The 20,436-nt window shown below is 51.2% G+C and overlaps 1 protein-coding gene across 8 annotated transcripts in view; it reads right to left on the reverse strand.

The window, feature by feature from the left end:
- The window catches only part of BMAL1 (basic helix-loop-helix ARNT like 1), a 99,123-nt gene that overhangs the window by 32,999 nt on the left and 45,688 nt on the right, over positions 1-20,436 (reverse strand). For all 8 annotated transcript variants that reach the window (XM_049649640.1, XM_049649589.1, XM_049649598.1 and 5 more), the window contains one exon: positions 1,098-1,226. The gene's annotated coding sequence lies outside the window, so the exon portion shown is untranslated. The remainder of the gene's footprint in view (positions 1-1,097; positions 1,227-20,436) is intronic.

Below are 20,436 nucleotides of genomic sequence, written 5' to 3' on the forward strand. Positions count from 1 at the left end.
GGTTTAGTTCACAGCTTACACCCTAGTAGCCTAGAACACTCTCTAGCATAAAACTCAATAAATAGGGGCGCCTGGGTGGCTCAGTGGGTTAAGCGTCCGACTTCAGCTCAGGTCATGATCTCATGGTTGGTGGGTTCGAGCCCTGAGTCAGGCTCCGTGCTGACAGCTCGGAGCCTGGAGCCTGCTTCCGATTCTGTGTCTCCCTCTATCTCTCTCTGTCCCACCCCCAATTGAGCTCTCTCGCTCTCAAAAATAAACAAAATTTAAAAAAAATTAAAAAAACAATAGATGTTGAATGAATAAGTTTGTATGTTAGGAATATTCATTCTTGTATGTCATAGATGTCATAAATATCAGCCCCCTTTTGGCCTTCTAACTTTGCTTACAGTATTTGTAGGCACAGTTAAAAGTAACATTAAAAAAAAGCCTTTTCTCAGCCCCAAAATACAAATGCCCTCTTTACTAATATTTTTGTAACTTTATTTAGCTCTTTATCCATTTGGAAATTATTTTTGATACACTACTTACGGTTGGAAACTTATTTCCGTCCAATGGATAGATAACTGTGCCAACACCATTTACCAGACCTTCTGTTACCCATCATTTGAAAGGCCACCTTTATTGGTTTATTGTCCTATTCCGTTCCTTTGACCTAGTTACTTCCAGTCCAGTCCTATGCTATTGTGGCTTTATAATACATTTTAATATTGGGTAGAACAAAATCTTCTCCCTCTTACTACTTTTCATCTTCAGAATTCCCCGGTTATTCCAATGTATTCCTTGAGAAGCAGGTTATAATCGTTTAATCAGATCAACGGTGGCTGCCATGATAATCCTCATTATTACTGACATTAGGAGAAGGAGACCAAGGAGGAGTAGAGTCCTACCCTCGGGGTCTCGGCGACCCTCTGGGCTGCGGGTCAGTTGCAGGGTGCCACGTCTAGCCCCCACTGTCTCTTTGTGAACAGCCAGACGACAGCCTGAGGTGGACTATTCCAAGTTCCAGGGCTCCCGGGAGAAAGCACCCTTCCCAAAAAGAACTCCCATGGGAACTGCCAATGACAGCAGGTGGGGGGGTTGGGGAGGTGATTTATTACCTGAAGTTAGAGTTCTTAAAGCTCAGATCCACTGCGAGAGAAGCAAGGGGCCACGGGGCTTATCGGTCACCTCAAAGCGATTTTCATGTTTTGTAGTTTCCTTTCGGGCAGTCAACTTCTTCCAGAAACCTACAGTGGGGCCCACAAGAAAAGAACACCCAGCCAGGTCACTTGGGGGAAGATAAACTGAACGATCTCCTGTTGGCTAAGGGACACGGGGGAGCTAGCTCCCGACTCCTGGTCAGAGGCTCACAATCCCAGCCTCCAGCTGCCTATTAAACCCAACTGCGGACACATGAAGGAAGCCGGCAGGCGAGATTTTTCTACAAAAAACAATCCTTTTTAAGTGATTAAACATGGATTCCTGGACGTGCCTTTAAGAGAAAGAAGATTAGCTGTACTTTTCATTTCTCCTACTGGCTCTGTGTCAGGCACTGTTCTCACCGCATCACGTAGATTAATGTATTTACACCCCAAAACAACCACGAGGTAGACGCTACTATTTTCTTCACTGTACCGATGAGAAGGCTGAGGCAGAGAGAGACGTGAAGACACTAGCCCAGGTCACACAGCCGCGGGGCCCCATCGCCGCTGAGGACAGCCTCCGCTCTCTCCCAGGTGAAGAGCCGTCCGAGCGCAGACAACAAGGAACAACGGAAAACAGGCCTTCAGGAAACACTAAGCCAAAGCACGTGCGCACAGGGCCAATATCTGAGACTGCTAGAGGCAAGGTAAGAGGTTTATAGGAAATGCCCGTGAAGCTCATGTACAGAGTCTGGGCACCTAGAGCTAAGGGGAAAGGCAATTCGGAGAAGGTGCTTGTGTTATCAAATGGCCTGCCGCCCTGCCCTTCTCCTACTGGCGGGAGACGGGTCTCCTCTCGGGCCTGTGGTCCCCGCGTCTAGAAGGAACTGGCTCTAAAGGAAGAGGGCCACACCTGCCCTCCCATTCCCTTTCTGGAGACGTCAACATCAGGTCTTGAGTGGGCCTTTCCTGACCTTTCTGAAGCAAAAATTCTGGGGTTTCACAGTCTGCTGGCTACTTCTTGCAGCCTTTGGAATACCTTGGTCTTGAACGTCCAGAAATAGGGCTGCTTTTGTCCTCTTGACTTAAGCTTCTGTGTGGTCTGATTCAGACACCCTCACTGACCCGGGTAGCCACAGTCTGGACACATGCAAACAGCAGGACAGGATTTTGGGGTTCTAGTCCCTAAGCCTCAGCTGAACAGCCCATGGACATCAAGTCCCCAGGGCAGTGCTGCCCAAGCACTTACCCTCCAAGAGTGTCTTCACCACGCGTGACTCGGATGGCGACACCAGGGCTGGTCTGGAGCCCCCCCACCTTTGCAAGGACCCCTCTCACAGTTACCTGTTGTCTCTTGGAGCTCCCTCCCTGGGTTCGGTCTGATTCCCCACATGGGTCCCACGCTCCCCTCCAGCCCCCAGATGAGGACCCACCCTGGGCACCCCCTCCTTCCCTCACCCCGCTTGCCCTCTGACGATGGGCCACTGCCTCCCTCCATGCCGTTCTCCTCCCCAACCTGGGCCCTCCATACTGTGGTCACAGATAGGATCCCCCCCTTATTTAAAACACTTCAGTAGCTCCTCCCCTGCTCTGCCCCAAGCCTTCCAGAAACTCCCTACCAGGAAACATCAAACCTCCACAACAGGTTGGTTGGTTGGTTGGTTGGTTGGTTGGTTGGTTGGTTGTTTGCTTGCTTGCTCGCTCGCTTGCTTGCTTGCTTGCATTTCCTGCCCCGCCCAGCCCTCCCCATCTGATGCCTAAAGCTCTAGGCACTTAAGTTCTCAAGAGCACGTGACCTCCACTGGCCCACGCTGCTTTGCCCTTTACTAATTGGTCACCTGGTGAACGGCTCTCCTTTCAAGTGCCTTCAGGTTGAAGGCATTTCTGGCTCCCCCGAGAGGCCTTCTGGCTCTGCCCATGCTGTTCCGACCCTTCTCTTCACACCTGTGGCCCCTCCACTCTCTGCCCCGCCTCTGTGATCTCACTATTAGGGAGTCCCCTGGTACCGCACCCCACTCTCTTTCCCTCACTTCTCCGAAACTTAGATGAAGGCTCTCAGTACCAAAGCCCATATGAAATTTCTTATCTGGATCAGTTGTTCCAATACTCAAATTTCCTTTATAGAAATAATGAATGCTCCCACAAATGCTGGCACTATATTTTGCAAAACAAAAATCAGAAAGCCCTTTCCCGTATGCTTGGACAAAGTAAGGAAGCTTGAATCAGCTGTGACAAGTATTTCTGGAAAGCTGTCTTCTCTCCAAGAAGGTGTTCTTAGATGTAAGACAATGAATGAAACAACAAAAGAAAACCCCTCTTTCTGTGATTTCTTCCGATAGAGAACTGAGCCCAGGGAGGGAGCTCCAAGAGACAACAGGTAACTGTGAGAGGGGTCCTTGCTAAGGGGAGCTCCGGGCCAGTCCTGGTGCTGCCATCGAAGTCACACATGGCAAAGACACTCTTGGGGGAGCCTGGCCTGGAATCGGGGACCCCATGTGTGTCCACTTCTGAGCTGGAGACTTCCAAAGGAGGGGGAGGCTCACCGGATGTCAGAGGAAGCAAGGCACAAAGAGACTTGTGCAGTGTGCTTGGGGAGAGCTTGATGGTACCCTCAGTAACCCCTCAATCCCCTCGTGCTCCTTGGAGCTCAGGAAGAAGAATCTCAGGGGCTCCATACAAAGGAGCACGGGGCTGGAAGGGGAGTCCCAGCCTCGGCTAGCCCCTGCAGAGCACCTTGGCAGCTGAGAAGGGTGAGGGTGAGCCGAAAGCCGCAGAAACCCACACGGGTCATCGACGAGAGGATGAGAAACCCACCCATGTCATCTACAGGAGGATGACCACATTGAAGACCACCGATCGCAGACCAGGCGTCTCTCTCTGCTTTCCCTCCTCCTTGACCCAGTACCCCAAAGTGCTACAAGAAGGGGAGGGGGCGTGTAGCTTGCATTATGGTTCCAACTGTTAGCCTCCCCTCCCTGCGAGGACAGTGTGCAGGACGTCCCAGTGTTGGCCCTGCCACGTGATTCTCCTTGATGGATGAATGCCAGCGGAAGGGACGGCCTCAGCTTTCTAAAAGAATCTTTACCACGTGTTCCTTTGCGCCGAGAGCGGGAATTTCCCGGAGCGAGGCTCCTCCTTTCGCGGAGGTCCCGGATGGATAGAGGCACGAGGAAGAAATAAAGCTTTGCTACTGGGAGCCACTGAGAGGCTGAGGCTGGGTGTCACTAGGGAGACCAACTCTTCTGTTTGCCTCAGACCTTCCCACTTTAGCACCGCAAGTCCTGCCTCCCAGAAAACCCGTGTCCCCCACAAACCAGGACAGTCGGTCACCTAGTTCCTACCGCTGCATCTCTCACCCATCCGAAGCAGACCGACACAGGCAGGACGAAGGAAGCACAGACGGGATCCTGGAGCCACTGATGGATCCCCTGATCTGGGAGGAGGGAAGGGACAGGGATGTTCACACTGGCCTAGTTTCATCTTCACAATAACCCATCCGTTAATTGTGGTCATTATCCCCATTTTCCAGGTGAGGATGGAGGAGGCAAAGCTAACTTGCTTAAGATAACGCAGCTGGCAGGTGGGGACGGAAGCCCAAGTGTGCCCGGCTCCATGCTGGGTCTTCTGACTACCACACCACTGCCAGTCCCGTCTCCAAAACCACCCCCAGCCCCAATCCAAGCATTCCTGGAGCAGGCATGAGGGGAAGTAAGAAAAGGCAATCCTAGTTCAAGACAGCTATAGAACCTGAACCAATAGGTTTGTCTCTGGGCTTCCTGGCAGCCAGGGCAGAGAAGGAAACGTCCAGCCCTCACACTGGCTGGGAAGTGTATCCTCCGGACAGACCGACCAGGGAGGGGTATCTGTCAGGGAGGTTTATGGGACTTGAGCAATGCCGGGCCTAAGGGCTCTGAGGCAACAAGCTTTGTGAAAGAAGAGAGTGCTTCCCCCTTTTAAAATGGGACCTCAGTGAACACCTGCCCCGGCCTGCCCCTACCCTCAGGTGTGACAGCTGATGGTGCTCTGTTAAGCCACGTTGTGAAGCCCCAGTATGTCACTAGGGTGGCAGTGTTTGATGGCGTGGCTTAATAAGAGGGCGTGGCTTAGGAAAATATGGACGCTAGGGAATCGGCATCCTCGATTACCCTACTAGCTGTATGCTTACTGATTTGCTTCCTCAAAACCCCAAGCCTTCCAGTAAGGGCCCCTTCATGGCCATCTCTGTATCCCACAACCTTCAGGGGCCTGCCCTGGGCACAGAGGTGTTCCAGAAGTACTTTCCCTCCCTGCCTACCCCCCGCCCCCAACCCCAGAGGGCCATGGCAGGTGGCCCTTGGTTCCATCCTCCACGTTCTCCACGATGTGGTGCTGGGGCCTGGCTCCAAGTTTACTGAGGGAATGGATGAGGAGCTGCTCTAGTCCGTTCAGGTGGTGGTGGTCTCCGAGCAGAGGCAAGAGGCTGGAGGGGCTCTGTCTCCTCTGCAAGTCCCTGGGCCCTCCATGGTCTCTATGACAGCCTGTGGGGAGTTCAGTTGCCTTGCTTTGCAACAGATGCATTTAGAGAATGTTCGCCCAGTAAGGCCAGGTGCTTTGAGCCTAAGGTAACAGGTGTTTGCATCAGGGTCATTCAGCGAGGATTTGTCTAGCCCCTAGGGCACTGGGGACACAGGGAGGAATCAGCAGTCCTAATGTTCAAGATCCCCTCAATCGAGTTGGAGAGACAGGATCTAAATAAAGACATGACCGCATGCTCGCTGCAAGGGGCGGAGCCAGGCTTACACTTGCACAAACAGCACAAGTCCGGGATGTGCCTCTGCTGTGGTAAGTGGCAGAGATCTGCGGAGCCGTTATGACAAACTTCCAGCAGGTGGCAGTCAAGTGTCTTGAGGAAGGAGGGCCTTTCTTCCCTAGCTGTGAGGCAAACGTAAGGGACAGGAGCAGAATGGAGGAGGAAAGACTTAGCTTAGGGGCTGGTGTGTGTGTGTGTGGTGTCGGTGAGGGAAGGAGAAGGAACCAGGGTGGCGGTGAGACTTGAATTAGGGGCTGCAGATGCTTGCCTGGTGGACTGGGCTGTTGGAAGTCTGTTCTGAGCTGGGGAAAAAAGCACTGACCGTGGCTGTCAGGGGCCAGGGGATCCCTGTCTGTGGCACCTGTGGACAATCCTGCTGGTAGCTCTAGATGCTTGGGAATCCCGGAATCAAGCACAAATCAAGGAGGCAGCGTTTGGAAGCACAGGGCTTGGAGGGCCAGTTGAGAGGGTCTCACGGGGGCAGGATTTGTAAGTCCTGGGGAATTCTGTGGATGAACACAAGGCTGGTTCTTGTGGAAGAAGTCTTCAACACGATCAATGGAACAGAACCTACAACATCCCAGTCTCCAGGGGCTACTGGGGGCTCTTAGTGGGATTCAGAGATCTCATGAAGAGTCACGAGACAGAGCACGCACCTCGCCCAGCACAAGCGCTTAGTAAATGTTTGCTGAATGAATGATAAAAGAGATGCCTTCTTAGACCTTCGCCAAGTCTATTACTGAAGTCTAGGAAGAAGAACCTTTCTTCTTCTTTTTTTTACTGTATAGAATAAGAGAGCCTGGCCCTAAAGACTCAGAGGGAAGAACACTATTTCCACCAGAAAACTTACTGCCTGAAGTTGAAGAAAGTTCTGGAAAACTTCCGCATCTTGTTCTAAAGGAAACCAAAGGATGCAGTGCTGTTATCTCGTGGTAGAATCAAGACACTGGTGTGAGGGAGAGCAGACGGGGAGGCCTGGGAGGCGCTCTGAGTTCCAGGTCAAGGCTGTGGATGGAGGCAGGCTGGCCCAGCCAGCAGGGGTGGACCCAAGGAGGGTTGAGACTCTGAGGAGAAAAGAGATATGCCTTCTCTGAGGATGTGGGCAAGGTGAGAGAAAAGGGGAAGTATACTGAGCAGGTGTTTCTCCAGAGCCGGTGGATCAGGCATGTGACGTCCTTGGCACTTTCACAAGCAGGGGCTGGGGAAGAGCTGAGACTCTCCCCCTGGCAAGGGGCAGGTGGGGCATGGACAAAAGGGCGAGATCATGGGCACATGAGGAGGGAGGGCAGGGCAGCGGTCAGTGCACGGCCTCTGGAGCCAGACGGCTGGGTTCAAATCCCAGCTCTGCCACCTACGAGGTGTGCGTCCTGGGCCAGTTCCGTGACCTCTGGGAGCTGTACTTTCTCCCCCGTAAAATGAGAAGGATGCAGTCACAGACTGAATGAGCTCAGTATCGGAAAAGCACTTAGAACGCTCATCAGATTAACTGTGCTTATTGAAATGGAGGGCCTCACGCTGCTGAGGAAAGGAGGGGTAGGAGGCTGTGGAAAGGTAAGCTGTGATGTCAAAGAAATCAAACTCAGACGGGACACTCTGGAATGAAGGAGCTCAGAAATGGTAAGAGCAGAGTGTGTGTGCCTGCCAGTGGACATAAAGAACTTAACAGGGGGCTCTGGGGACCACGAGGGAGTCAGTGAGGGGCGCTGGGGAATGGGTAGAGGAACCTGGGCATGGGGTGGGGGCCGGAGGAGAGGGCAGTATTTTGCAGCAGGGAGGACTCATGACAACTGGAAAGCTGAGTGGTATTTCGGGAGTCCAACCCCTTCATTTTACTTCAATGAAACCAACATACAGGGAAAGAGCTCCTCCTACAGAAAGCTGGGAACAGGATCATGAGAAACTTAAGTCAATGGCTGATAGTAACAGAACTGCCTGGGAAGGTGAGGTGGAGAAAGCAGGGACAGTGATTTCCCTACAGAGACGGGCACCACAGCGGACAGCTGGCTGCCCAGGGCTGGGGGACTCCCAGCTGAGGGGTGTTGGGGGACAGGAAGTAGATGTCCCTGTTATGGCTCACCTACCATAGGTTTTGGCTGACAGGTTAGGAGGCCTCAGATGGTTACCAGGCGCCCAAGGCCCTCAAGCAACCCCCTCAACGCACTCTACTGAGCACCCAAATCCACCAGGTAATTTGTACGGTGAAAAGAGTCAGGGAGTTGAATAAGTTTCCACCACAAACTGCATGTGGCAGTCAAATTTCAATCGAGGACAATGTCATAATCATGAAGACACCGTTAGCGTGCGGGTCCACAGTCACTCATTCGTTCATCTTTCAGCAAATATTTGCTGAGGGCATCCACGTGCCGGGCACCGTTCTCCACAGCGGGACTGCGGGTGAAGACACAAACATCGTTGTCCTCACCTGGTACGCATTCTGGGGAGGAGGGCAAGCAGAGACGAGTAAGTAAGTGATGCTGGCAGGTGGGGAGCGCTGGGGCGAGAACTCAGAGTCGGGGCGGGAGGAGCTCTGGAGATGTGGCAGCGGGGAGGTGAGGAGGTGAGACGTGGAGGGAGGAGCACTCCAGGCCGGGAGGAGCCTGGCTGAGAGGCAGAGAGGGAGCCGAGGCTGTCAGGGGACCAGCCCTGGAGCAGGGTGGGCACAGACCACGTGGTGCCTGGCGGGCCCCCGTGAGGGCCTTGGTTTTGCCTCTGAGTGAAGTGGGGGGATGATGGGCCCCCACTTGGGGCTAAGCCTGGCTGCAGGGTTGAGAAGAGATGGTGGGGAGGGGGGACCTGTGTGTGCAGGTGCATGTGGCGGTAGCGGGACTGTGTGGGTGGGTGCACCTGCTTGTGCGTGAGTGAGCGTGCCTGTGCCTGCGTGTGTGCGCACAGGTGAGCGTGATGCATGTGCGTGTGTGGGAGTGAGTGTGCACATGCCTGCATGAGTGCGTTGGGGAGGCCCGCGAGGAGAGGGCTACGATGGCCTGGGGAAGGTGACACAGCTCGGTCCCCGCCCAAGAGTGCAGGCAGTGAGGAGGGCATGACAGGGCTCGGGGCTGTGTGGCCAGGTGAGGTGATGAGTTGCGGTCACTTCCTGGTATACTCTGGAGGAACAGCTGACCGGACTTTCTGATTTTTTTCTGGCATGAGGGGTGACAGCCACTCTGTGAACTGCACAAAGGCCCCCAGGTATGGGGGTGCCTGGGGGTGAAAGTCCCAACGTGAGCTCTACTTGCCAGGCTGCATGCCCTGTGTGATGGCTGGAGGAAGAGGGATCTCTTGTCGTCCAGCCAGAGGCCAGCAGCCATTGGTCGGGGAACTGTTAAGTGAGAGGCACGACGAGACATCAAAGTTGCAGGACGGAGTGCACAGCTGCGCACTGCACTCCTGCTGCCCCTCCCCTCCCATCTGGAGCGGAGACTGCCTCCTGGTTACTGAGCATCACCCCTGCTGGGGACGGTGCTGACCCAGATGTGGCTCATTTGGTGGGCATAACAACCTTTTGGGAAAGGCATCATCATCAACATAGTGTAGAAGATGGCAATGAGGCTCAGAGAGGTACGGCCACTTGTCTGAGATCACACAGCCAGCAGGGGGAACGGACACCCAACCCCGATGTGCCCAACTGGAGAGCTGGGCCCCACATGGTTTGTGTCTTCAGTGACTCAGCAGAGAAAAGCGAAAGTAGGAGATGTAGGGCAGGGCCAGCTGAAGCCCATCCCACCTCCTTCCTATGAGGCAAGGATGTCAGAACACAGTAAGGACGTGCCCCGACCAGGGTACTGGGGGGATGGCCGGTGTATGTCTAACAGATGGTCCTCTCCGTTTTCACTCGCAACAACTGGAAACCTTTCTGAAATGTTCTTGTCCACCTGCCCGTCCCGTGAGCACAACTTGAGGAAGACGATTTGATCTTGGGATGGATCTCAAGGCCTTCCCCCAGTGCCCCAGCTCCCAGATGTTGCTGTGAGTGTTCCGGACCCCAGAAACATCCCTGCAAGTTCCTCTTTTAGCTAAAACGGAATCTGCTTGTTTGCTTTCATTCCTACGCAAGGAATAAAGCCATTATTTCAGTGATTTTGGTTTCCTTTTTCCAAGCTTTGGTTACAGCAAGTGACCGTCACATGCTCAAGGGTCTGGAAAAACACGAGTTCGTAAGGTGCTTTTCCTGGGAAAATATTCAGTGCAGGGACCACAACAAAAATAACAATGCAAAAACCGTGGCAGCAGAGACCACATGCTGGGCTTTTATGTTGTGCCAGTCAGTGTTGTTTCACTGAGTTTCTAAAGAAGTAACTAATTCTCAGAGATGTGAAGTAAATTGCCTGAAATTCTTAGCTCATGAACAAGAAAGTCATGATTCAAACTCAGGTCAGTTTGACTCCAAAGCTCTGTGACAGGTGAAGGACTCTCGTCCTTTCTTAATTAGACAAAACAAAAATAAAACCTCCTATAAATCGACAAAAAGGCAAATACCTCCCTGGGAAACCAAAGGATACCAAGAGGTAAATTCACAACATTCACATAATTAATTCGTGTAGGCAGAGGACATAACACAACATGGTTAAGAACAGGGGCCTGGCCAGTTCTCCTTTCTGTAAAAATCTACACATGGATGTACAAAAAAAAAAAAAAAATGTATGTACAGGTGGGAGAGGTGAAAAAAAAACAGAGATGGCAAAGATGAAAAAAGGTGATAAAAATTCCTTTTCAGACTCTTTATGTATTTGCTAAAAGGGACAGGGGAAAACATCAAAACACCTTCTTTGTCTGACAAAGGATGCCATTAAAAATTCTGACGTCGGTTACATATCCTTAATGTAAAAGGACATTTTTAAAAAAATTTTTTTAACGTTTATTTTATTTTTGAGACAGAGAGAGACAGAGCATGAACGAGGGAGGGGCAGAGAGAGAGGGAGACACAGAATCTGAAACAGGCTCCAGGCTCTGAGCTGTCAGCACAGAGCCCGACGTGGGGCTCGAACTCACAGACCGTGAGATCATGACCTGAGCCGAAGTCGGACGCTTAACCGACCAAGCCACCCAGGCGCCCCTAAAAGGACATTTTTAAGAGAAATCAAGCAATTTTTAAATTAAATTTTTATTGTTTATTCGTTATTCTTTTATGCTTTTTTAGGACCTAGTGTAGAGACTCCTTAAGTTCTAAAAGGCTCCTGGAAGAATTATCTGTCCCTAGGTTCTCCTGCCCATTTTCAGAAGCAACCAGTTACAGAAAGTACCTTTGTGTTTCTGAACAACCGCGGATGGTACTGCTCATCGACACCCCAGTTTTAACCGGGATCTGTTCACTTCTCACCACAGAAAAGGGAAATTCACCTCTCTTCTATTACCTCTGTCATTATAGGCATGCATAAGAACCTAACCTCCCATTCAGCCAACAAAGTTGCATAATTATTTCGGGCAGATGAATATTCAGCTTTCATATTTACTATGAGCATGTAAATCCTAGGCGCGGTGGGGGCTATGTGGGGTATTCTGACCCCATTCCTTTGCTGCATACCTTTCTGTTTCCCTTTAATTGTAACCTGTTCTTTTTAAAGTTAAAAAAGATACGTCTAGGTATGTATATTTAACCCATTCTTCTACATTTGACTACGTCTCCCTTCAACTTATTCAAAAAAACCATTTCTTTTCACTTCAGGTTTATCCTAAGGTTCCTCCAGCTAATTTATAAGCTAATATGCACGCGCGCGTGCACACACACACACACACACACACACACACTCCCTCTCTCATACTTGCAAAGGTTAAACAAATATTTTAAGATTCTTTTCACTTTCCTGCAATTTGTGAATAATATAACACACCAACACTTATAATTTCAAACACAATCTGCATAATACCCTGACTATAACACACAAAAAATAAGTTGGTTAAAATAAGATACTACGTACAGAGTCAATATGCAAATGTTGGGCACAGCTACTCCAGAAGACATGATGAAAGATCTAATGAGGTGCTTGGACCTATTTATAACGCATAGTAAACCTCATATACTTGGTGGTTGTGTTCCTGGAAAATTCTGTATATATTAAAAGCATGCAAAAATTATGTATGTTTAGGTGTAAAGTGGAGTCAGATTCCAGGCTCGGTCAACAGGGTTCCACCTCCATGAGTGCCCACTGAACTTCAGGAGGTTGTGTAGGATGCTGGACAATCCTTTGGTCTCCATGGGTGACATCCAGCAAATCCGCTTCCTGGAAGACAGCCCTGACCATGACCATCCCTGTCACAGCCAAATCGCCCTGCACATCCCAAAGACGTCCTACAGGGGGCGCTACGTGCCCATTCAGAACCAGCAGTTGGTTCAACTCTAGGTTTTCTACAAAGGGGCAAAGAGACACTAAGATCTTTATCCAAAGTCATATAGGAAAACGAACAGCAGTCAGGAGCTGATAAGGAGAAGGGGTTAACAGTAGAGGAAAAGGAAATTCTATTTGTGGTTATTAATTGTCAGACATAACAGAAGTGCCAGGCACCTTTTGTTATGCTCACACGGGATCTCATCTAAATCCTCCTCCTATCAACCTAAGGGGTTAGTTCTATCAGCACCTCTAATTTTCAGATACAGACACCACCTTTCAGGGAGGTTAGGTCCTTGCTCAGGACCCCAAATTAGATTTTGTCCAATCCTTTCTCTATTGCTTCCAGCTGCTTTCACTCCAGGTCCCTGGGCCCGCACCTCAGGGATCAGGTCCCTCACTTTGCTACTTAAATCTTTAGGAACGAATAACTGGGGTGCACGCTGTCTGAAAAGCAATGAACAAAAAGAAAGATGGTTCAATCCCAGCCTCTCGGCCCTCCTGGTTCAGCCACCGTGTGGCCTGTGCCCAGAGGTTTGTAAGTACGGGAAGCAGACTCCGGATGAAGCCAAAGACTCCTGAAGGAGCCCAGCCTGACCTGCCAGAGGTCAGGCCAGGACAGCCAATGTGACCGCGGGGACTTTTCCTGCCCTGGAAGGCCCATGCCTCCACAGTCCGTTCCACACTCCACAAGGTGGCAGGCAGCCCAGGGGCTGCAGCCCACACCACCGATGCAGGAAGGGCCAGACACCGAGCGAGGGCTTGGTCACCAAACCTTGAAGTGTCAGGTGTGGGGAACACTCTAGAACAGTCACTGCAGCTTCATGGCATGTCCGCCTCTGCTTATTTAACCTTCAAATCATCCCTATAAGAAGATAGTGCTATTTCCACCTTACAGAAGAGGGAACCAAGACCACAAAGGCCTAGCATCTAGATACAGAGCTGGCGAGGGGCAGGGCCAAGGCTCGAGCCCAGGTCAGACCGGCCCCAAGCCCTCCCTCTCCTGCCCTTCCTGGTTTATGCACTTCAGAAAAAAAAAAAAAAAAATGTGTATTTGACACCCTGCACCCAGCTTTGGAGGGCAGGTGGCCATCACATCCCCCTACCCCCTAACCTCTGGGGCTGTTCTGTGAGACTGAGCATTGGAGCAAGTACCTGAAAAGGGGGTCCACGCTTATAATCCTCAGGTACCTTTCTCCCTCAGCTTTCTGGCCACAAAACCATGAATAAGCACTTTAAACAAGGAACCCGTTGCATCAGACTTCATGTTCAGGAAAAGAAAATACAAATAGCCCATATTTGTCATTCTGATCGAAACCCACCCCACGGGGCCTGGTGGAACTCGGACGAACCCCCATCTGTTTGTTGATGACCATGCACAGGCCTCTGCCCCATAGCCCACTGTGTGGAAACAAACCCTGAGGATATTTCATAGAAAAGGGTTCGACTCAGGCTCCGGTCAAGAGATTTCTTGGAAAGTAAGTCAAAGCAGGGCCAGGCCCCAGTCTAGCAGGCCACGAGCTTACATTGGGCACCCGGCCTGTGACATGTTATAGCCTCACAGCTAAGAGCACAAGCGTTGGAGCCAGACTGCCGGGGTCCACATGTCTGCTCTGCTGCTTGCTTGTGTAACTCTGGACAAGATTTGACCTCTGCTCCTCAGTTTCCCCGTTGGTAATATGAGAATAGAGACAGTACCCGCCTCACAGAGTGGTTGGAGGCGGTAATAAACGCAACTCACGTAGAGAGCCTACAACAGTGCCTGGCACATGGTGAGCACTCAGGGTGCCTGTCGTTGATGGGACTACTGATTGCCATGTCACAGAAAGAACGGTTGACAGCCCTGGAGAACACAAACCCTAGTGAAGGAAAGGGGGTCAATGAGGAGACAGGGCCAAGAGGCAGAATTGGGTCAGAAAGAAGAAGGATTTTCTAACAAGCACATGTGTCCAAAAGACAGAGCAGGATGCCTGGGGTGTGGGCGCCTGAGGAGGCCCAGGGGCCCGCCTGCCTGTCAGGAACAGTACAGATGAGGTTTTCCTGCACAGGACGGTGGCCAGAGGAAGTGACCCCTGATGCCCCTTCCCACTGGCCCATGCTAGGACTCTGATAATGAGCAAGTAAGTGCCGATAGGCAGGGTGCGGCCGAGCCGCCTGAAGAAAGCGGGGAGAGACTTTGGACCGTCTTCACGTACACAACCTTCGGGACTTTCACTTCATTTTCTCAGAACACCATCTGGGGGGTGGGGGTGGTGGCGGCAGTGGACGCCATGACCAGCAATGGCTCGGTGAAACTCAGAAGTGTTTCTTGAACACCTGCGGGGTGCCTCGCAAAGCAATTCAGAAAGCGTGAGATGTCAGAGCCGTGGCAACAAACTATCAACATTTTCTTACTCCGGGGAATCGAACGACAGCACCATTTACTGAAGCTACTGTTACTGGGGACACGGACTATGCAGTCATCAGGTGGGCCCGCTCCACAGGCAGCGCCTGGGGCAGGAGGAACGGGGGTCGTTCCGGCTCACAGGCAGCCTCCCAACCATCGCTCTGGCAAGGTTTTGATGTTCTTTACCACCGAAACTTCCCCTGACCTGGTGTGCTTGGTCCTCTGGGCACAGGCAAAGATGCTGGGACACAGGGAAATGGCCAGGAGCAGGGGAGAGGGAAGGGAATACTCTGCTCCTTGAAAACGGATTCAGGAAGCATCCTCCACCATCATTTCAGTATCACCTTTGTCAACTATAAAAATGGAAAACATCCTTCAGAAGCAGAAACCATTTTATCAATGAAAAATTATCAGACAGTATAAAAACCACGATACCAATCCAAGAAAAATGATCAAATTCTGACACGAAAGCTCACCCAGCTATTTTCCAAGGATTTCGTGTATAATCGTGACTGCTAATTTATATGCTCTCAACTCTGAGAACTCAAAAGTGGGTAAGCGGCGTATCAAACCGATTAAGAAAAAAAAAAAATTTATGGAGAGGACGCTGGAGACATTCTTTGTGCCGATTTCAGTTCTTTGCCTCCTGGAAACGCCCGCCAACATTGGTGAGAACCACCGTCTGGAGTGGTTGGGGACTTACTGGGCAGGAAGACAGACCATCTCTTCTGCCTGGTAGGTTCCCGTCCCAGGCCATCGCGGTCCTTCCCCCTCGGGTGGCCTGGCTCTCTGCAGCTAACCCCTACTGCTGCTTCCTCCTGTATCTCCTCCCCGCTTGCTCCTCTCCGTGCTGACTGCTACGGCCTTAATTTAGGCCCCAGGCACGCCCCTCCTGGCCTACTCACATCCTCCCAAATCACTGGCCTCCAGCATCGCCAAGACGTGACTTTTCCAGAAGCTTCCACAGTCCATCCTTCCTCAACCTTTCTCCCCCCCCCCCCCCCGCCCCGCCTCCTCCCAGCCTCAACAAGAGAACTAACACCAAGGCGCACTTCTGCAGGCACCGTGCAGGGCATCAGCCCAGGGAAGACAGAGACAGGTGCCAGCTCACAGGCCAGCTCCCGTCCAGGGATACTGGCAGCCGAGTGCTGTACGAAGAAGGGTCCCGAAGGGTGGAAAGAAGCCACCATGAGCAGCACCTGGGAGCCCGAGGACGGGAACTGCCGGGCTCAGCCCCTGCCCCACTCGCCATCCCAGCTTAGGGCAGGGCGCCGCGCACGCTCTGGACCGCCTGTCCCTGGCCTGTGCTCCAGTCCCGCACTCCCTTTGGTGTTCCCATAAGTCTCCTCAATGATCCGCTTTGAGGGCCCCTCCAAAACCGCCGTCTCTACTTTCCCGGGCACCACTGTGGCACCATACTCTCCTCCCCCAGTACTCGGCAATCGTGCGGCACCCTCCTCCTTTGGCAACCTCCCAGCATCCACGAGGCTTTTCCAAGTGGGTCGGAGAGCAGCTGCTTTTACCTTTGCCTCAGTGTCCCAATACACAGATTCCCAAGTCCCCCTCACCATTCCCCCCACTCAACTCGCCGGCTGTTGTACTCACACAGCCCTGTCTACTTGAGCACGTGGCGGCCACTGGCCCGTCTTGATGTCTGCCTGCCCGAGGCTGGGAACGCTGAAGGACAGAAATCACATCTGTTTAGCTCGCTGGCTCCGGGCCTGGCACAGGAGGGCCCCGTTAGAGCCCTGCTCCGCCATGACTCGCTGAGGAGCCCTGGGAAAGCCGCCCTCCTCCCTGGGCCTCAGCTTCCCCACCTAGACTAAGATGTACTCGGAGCTAGAGGGTCCCTGACGCCTTGCCCAGCTCCGACACACCACGAGAACACAGGCCACGAAGGACCAGCTGCGTGTCTTTCCTGACTGTGCGGGTAATAATCACTCAGTGATATCACCCTACAGCTCCTCTGGGTGGCACGGATCTGCCATTGCGAGGAGCGAAAACCCGGGAGCAGATACCCAGTGCTGGGGGTTGGGGGGGGGGTGCGCTTGTACCGCTAAGTATAATGGACAGCGAGGAGTGATTTTCTCTCCCTTTGAGAACATAAGTACACTCTTCTATATTTATACACCCCATCTCCTAATTTAGGCAGTGTAGAACTTTTTCTGATCAGCACTCACTTGCCAATAATCTCGCTCTACATCTAAATGAAGACTAGGAGTCATATAAGTTCACAGATTGAATGGATGGCTGATTTACAAAGCCCTTAAAATGTGGCTGCAGGCCGACGCTGGCAACCCCATAATTAGATATGGCATGCTCTGCGATGATGTATTTTTTACTGTTTTTTAATAACTCAGTTCTCCTTCTGGGATGAGGGGAAAAATGGAATTTGTTAAAAATAAATCGAGATTTAGTGGCTTTTCAGCCTTCTGCTGCTTGTTGCTCACAATATTCTATAAATAAAAGCAGCCCGGCCCTATAGTGCACTGTAAACACCCACAGACACTCAGAGCCAAATTCTTCCAATTATGACCCTGTGCCAGTTGCCAAGCTACTGCAAGGACCCACTTGAAAGGCGGCCATCTAGGCCATCTTCTGATTAAGCCGCCCTGTGACAAGGAGGAGGGCCTGCCGCTTTGGCACTGTGTCTAGTCTGAGATAATTGTTCCGTTTTCTTGAAATTAAGCCCTTTCCTCGTGATCGAATTACAATTCAGAGGTAGATGAGAAGCTAACCACCTGTCCATCCGTCCATCTGCCTGGGTCACGCGTGTGCCTGAGATCCTGGGCTGTCACAAGCTGGACTTCCATCAGGCGGCAAAAGTGCCTTCACGACAGCGTCTTTAACTGCACTGAGCAAATCAAGGTCAAATAAAAGTGGGTCAGCAAAGAACATGACAGGTGAGTCACAGGCGGCCTGCCCTTCTACTCAGCAGCTTTCCTCACTGATCAGTTTGGGTCCCTCTTGTCCAATGCGGCAGACTGAGACGGTCATTTAAAAATCCGTATTAGACCCCGCGAGGGACGACGTGGTCAGGTCGACTGCTCTGGGGCTCAAATGCCATTGCACAAGCTGGGGCTGCCCCGGCTGCCCAGCTTTCGTGTGGCCCCGACCAGCCCTTGAAACACTGCATGCAGGGAATCAGGGGATTGCCGCGTGCCACGGTCTCACTGAGAGAGAAATTACTTCCAGTTCCTTAGGAACCGGAATGCTCAGGGCAGCACTGAAGCACAATGGGCTCCGGCTAGAAACCAATCACCCCCCCCTCCTCCCTTCAGTGGCAGTTCTCCTGCGGGAGTGCTCCGAGGGGAGCACAAACCCCAGCAGGCCCAGGAGGCCTGCAAAATGCCCCAGGCCACAGATCCAGCTGCAGAGGCTCAAACACTGAATGGGGAACCAATCGGTGAGTTCTCCCAAAAGAGAACTGATAGGTGCTCTGTGGCCAGATTTTCCAAACTCAAAACTGGGACCTACACTGAAAGGGGTAGAACTGTTTACGGCTGGAAAGTTTGGGACCTGGGGGTCACAAAACACGGAGCCTCATTAGAGAGGTCTCCCGTGGGTGTCCCATCTAAAGTGGCCCTTCCTTGGGGCGCCTGGGTGGCTCAGTTGGTTAAGCGCCCGACTTCGGCGCAGGTCATTTCACGGTTTGTGAGTTTGAGCCCCGCATCGGGCTCTGTGCTGACAGTTCAGAGCCTGGAGCCTGCTTCGGATTCTGTGTCTCCCTCTCTCTGCTCCTCCCCTGAACACTCTCTCTCTCTCTCTCTCTCTCAAAAATAAATAAATGTTAAAAAAAAAAAAAAAGATTTTTAAAGTGGCCCTTCCTATAACTCACTTACCATCTGGGGGTCCTCATTTCTTAATTTCTGAAATGGTCTCTTTTCTTTGGGCCCCCCTCTGATTAGAAGGTGAGCCTCATGAGAGCAGAGACCCCCTCTGTCCTGTTCTTGAGTATTTCCAGGACAACTAGAATGGTGGCTGGCTCATGGTAGGTGCTCGATAAATATTCAATGAGTAAACGAATCCATGCCAGACCTCTGGAAGACCATTCTGCGTACCAGCGTCTCTCGATGTTCATGGCCATGGTATGAGGGGAAATCATTACCTCTTCTGTAACAATGAGAAAAGCAAGGCTCAGAGAGGGTGCATGTTTTTCCCAGGGCTGCACATCTAATGCGTTCATGGAGCTGGGATTCCAAGCCAGGCGTGAAAAGTTCTAATCCTGGCTTTGAAGTGAGCATCTGTTGCTTTTATAATTTAGAAAAAGCAAAGGAGAAAAACTTTAGAGGAAAAAGTACGCATCAGAAAAAGCTTTACATCAAATGATCTAACATATGACAGATTCGGTTCCTGTGCCCTAAAACCCCAGCTGCAGAGGGCATCGGCACCACAGGCCCGTAGCCAGAGCTGGAGGAAGGGCTCTGGGGCCCCCATTATGGAAGGTCCATTCCTGTCTTTCCGTGGGGCTCCAAAGGCCAGGCAGGAAAGGGAGAAGCCATCAGCAGTGACACCCATGACTCCTATCGCTGTTAGAAACAGCAAGCTTATTCCAGAATTTGCTGGAAAGTTTCCAAGGAGAGGCCTGCAAGCAAATTAGAAGACTGCGGAGTGTTTGGAATCTGACTTCCCTTTATACCCATACCTTGAAAATTGGAATGAATAAAAAAAAAAAAAAAAGGAAAGGAAGCATACTTTTTAAGACTGAAATTTCAAAAATCTTAAAATTGAAAAGCAGAGATTTACATATATCTCAATTTAGAACACTGAACCCTGCTGACGTTAAGCTTCTGAACCTTTATAATCTGTATATCACAATAAAATTCCTATTAGTCTGATGATATTTTGGGCCACAACTCCTCCCCGGCCTGTCTGCTAGATGCAGGCAGTGGTTTGAACTGATGTGTAAATCAGCAGGTCGGTCCATCAAAATGACTGGCCAACTCTAGTGCGTGGACACATTTCTCAAATATGGGAAAGTAATGAAAATGGCAGCTTGTATCGATAAAACAGGTTTTTCCAAATGCTACCAGGACAACCTGTGAATACAAACACCCTACAGAAAGAAAAGCCCCTCCTGATTGTGAATGAGGGGTGGCAGGACTAAAGAGAACCACATAAGCTAACCTTTCAGAACAGAATTTCTTAGCTACAATTAATTTCTGGGTGGGCTTCGGGGCAGGTGTCTCATTAACAATATTTGTCTTGAGAGTATTTACCACGTGCATTTTTTGGAGGGAGGCTCCGTAAAATTCACTAGATTCACAAACTGATCTGTGACCCCAAAAGACAGGGACCCCCACCAGCCGTCTCTGCTCTCTCTCCCGTTTTCTTTGGACAATCCTGTAACATAAACAACAAGATGGCTTTCAGAGTAGACAAGATGACATTGACAGTCAGGGAAAGTCGCCCAAGCTCTTGCCTGAACAGCCCGGCCACTGGGACTGCTCACATCAATGAGTGAAAAGAGGTCATTGGCTGGAAGGGACTGGGGGGCTACTGAGCTTTACCTTGAGCCCAGTGCCCAGAAGAGACCAAGAGAGCAAACTTAGTGACCAGTGTGTCTTAGGCAAGATGAACTTGGGAGCAACATTGTGAGACAGGAGAAAGAACAAGGGCTTGACAGCCAGGCAGGGCTACCTTCAACCCTGGCCACGTAGCTTTGAGACAAGGATGATGACCATGACAATGGCGACGATGATGCCAAAGACAATATCTACCAAGAGCTTTTACCGACGGCACAAAGTCTAGCGTAAGGTAAGCAAATACTTATATACTTGTGAAATAACATATGCTGTTAAATTTTCGCAGCAACAC

This window comes from Panthera uncia, chromosome D1 (assembly GCF_023721935.1).
Source record: "Panthera uncia isolate 11264 chromosome D1, Puncia_PCG_1.0, whole genome shotgun sequence".
NCBI classification, from domain to species: domain Eukaryota; kingdom Metazoa; phylum Chordata; class Mammalia; order Carnivora; family Felidae; genus Panthera; species Panthera uncia.